We start from the raw sequence: 2,500 nt of genomic DNA, 5'->3' as shown, positions 1-2,500 counted from the left end.
TTCCCCTTCCTATGAGCCTGGAGGAGGGGAGGGGATGGATACACCCTGGAATGGCGTGCGTGTGCGTGTGCGTGGCGGAGGGGGCGTTAAAGGGGTGATATTGCTTATGGCATAGCAGGCTGCCCCCCTGCAAAGAGTCGTCACACGGGTCTTAGACTCGTTGACAGTCGGACTGACTTTCAGCGAGAGGAAGTGCGAGGGATAAGGAGGGGGAGGAAGGTGCGAATGAGGTGGGAAGGACAAGGAAGGTGAAAACGGTGTAAAGGACAGGAAAAGATAGCTTACCCCGGGTACGATGACGCAGAGCGCCGTGTGATTGGGCAGGACACGTGGCCCCGACGTGGCTGAGGGCGGGGGAGGAATCTGCTTGCGCGATCGCCGACCCAAAACACTGGCTTGTTACGCGTTGCTGTGGAATGTTTTCGAGCGAGGAATTCACGCGGTTTTGAAACAAGAGAAAAGAGTGTGGAGGAGGAGGAGGAGGAGGACCAGGAGGACGAAGTGGAGGACAAAGAGGAGGAGGAGGGAGGAAACACCTATTATGTGTGGCCAGGGTTACTCGCCCGCCGTCACACGACCCGGGCGTAGACGGACGCGCGGCGGCGGCGGTGCTGGTGCGTGCGAAGGAGGGACAGGACTTCGCTGCTCGGGACTCGGGTTCTGCTCGGGGCGCGAGGCGGGCTTGGCGGGAGTGCAGTCCGGCTTACGAATACCGGCCGGGAGTCCGGTTTACGAACACGGGCATGTGTCTGGCTTATAAAACTGGGTTGTGAATCTAGGTTATTGCCTCGGGTTGTGTGGCTGGCTTTTAAGGAGAGTTGCGAGCGCCATCCAGGCTTTAAATCAAGCTTATGAACGCGTTGCGAGCCTGGCTTATTAGTACGAGGATGAGTTTGCACCAGTCGCGGGCCTGGCTTCGTGTGTGGCGTGTCAGCTCGGGTCAGGTTAATGCACTTTGCAATGTGGCATCGCATCAGAAAGTCGACTTGTGTTTATTGCAGAAACAGTACCTGCAGTGCCTTTAATCTGCTGTGTTTATGCATTGAGGGTCTTTTTCTTTTTTATCAAAAGTGACGTCATCAGGATTGGCTCCGGAATAAGTTTTCCACGAACCGCCAATCGTGCGAGTGCGCTGTCTCGTCCTTGCGGATTGGGTTTTTATTATTAAGATTTTTAAGATAAAAAAAAATGAACAACGAACCTAAGGGTAAAAGGCAATCAGAAAAGAAGATAATTTTTTAAAAATCTGATATTCCTTTTGTTGAGAACGCGGAGCAAAGGAAGTCGTCGAAGAATGCAAAGCAGAACAGTTGCATTGATCCCCACTCTTGCAGGTTGCAAATGTCAGTTTGCAGTAATAGCCCCATTGATTGGATATTACATAGTGGCACATTGATTATCTGTTCCTGGAGGTTCAAATGCGTGCCGTGCAAGTTATAAAACTAGATTAGAATTATATACAATCGTATATAATTGTGTAATCATGTTCGGGCTATTTAACATAGGCCTACTGTCATGACGGCAAGGCTGCACAGACCCTACAGTGCGATGGGACCTAAAACAGTAGTAGTGTATAGTGTGTGTGTGTTTGTATGTATGTGTATATAATATATATATATATATATATATATATATATATATATATATATATATATATATCTGTGTGTGTGTGTGTGTGTGTGTGTGTGTGTGTGTGTGTGTGTGTGTGTGTGTGTGTGTGTGTGTGTGTGTGTGTGTGTAAATGACGAAAGTATAGACTTTCCATTTAAACAGATGTTGCGAGTTAAATGCAACAAAGGAAATAATGTTTGAAGTTTCGTGCGTTTGTTTATACTTGTTAAATCTTGCGTCATTTTGTGATTTTTACTGTTAATGATCGTGGGCAAAGTATGTAGAATATACAGAAAAAATATTAGATAAAGTATAACTGAAGAAAAGAGAGAATGATAAACACAAAAGTAGAGCGACCAAAATTTAAAAAATATATAACAAAAAGAATGAGGTTAAGTAGAATGAACACTAAATTAAAGAGATAATGACTAAAAAAATAACTTAAAAAGATTAGAGAGAATGACGAAATAAGAATGGAGTTTGAAAGAAGAAAACTGGGAGAATATCCTTGCGCATGTAGTAAGTAAAAAAGATTTCAACAAAGACATGCGAGCGGCAAAGGCGGGAGACAAGGGGACAAAGTGCATTCACCAAACGGAAGTTAAATTTAAATGAAAAGCCTCTTTATCCACTCTATTTTTTAAATCTTCATATCGTCTAATACCTCATAAAAATTAAGAAGCTAAAAAAATGAATAGATCGTAGAATAAAGAAAAAAAAATCAGTTGTGAACGCAAAGATCGAGACGAAACAACAAAGCGTCGACATGCGCAACGAAGCTTGAAGTTGCGTGTTTTGATCCATGTTAAAAATTATAGATCACAAGGACGGGCCCCCGACGGATAAAAGGCGGCTGGTATTGTGCGGAATGTTGGTATGACAGGTCACG

At 44.5% G+C, this 2,500-nt stretch overlaps 1 protein-coding gene across 5 annotated transcripts in view; it reads left to right on the top strand.

Moving 5' to 3' along the window:
• Positions 1-2,500, top strand: part of HisT (Histamine transporter) — a 69,722-nt gene that overhangs the window by 22,359 nt on the left and 44,863 nt on the right. Inside the window, exon 1 of one of the 5 annotated variants that reach the window (XM_070119082.1) lies at positions 523-614. The exons of 2 other annotated variants lie outside the window; for them this stretch is intronic. The gene's annotated coding sequence lies outside the window, so the exon portion shown is untranslated. Of the gene's footprint in view, positions 1-522; positions 615-2,465; positions 2,486-2,500 lie in introns of those variants that run through there. 2 more of the 5 variants (XM_070119083.1, XM_070119084.1) reach the window with 2 other exon arrangements.

Source organism: Penaeus vannamei, chromosome 43 (genome assembly GCF_042767895.1).
Source record: "Penaeus vannamei isolate JL-2024 chromosome 43, ASM4276789v1, whole genome shotgun sequence".
NCBI classification, from domain to species: Eukaryota; Metazoa; Arthropoda; class Malacostraca; order Decapoda; family Penaeidae; genus Penaeus; species Penaeus vannamei.
The sequence above is the reverse complement of the archived record's forward strand: the minus strand, read 5'-3'. Positions and strand labels throughout refer to the sequence as shown.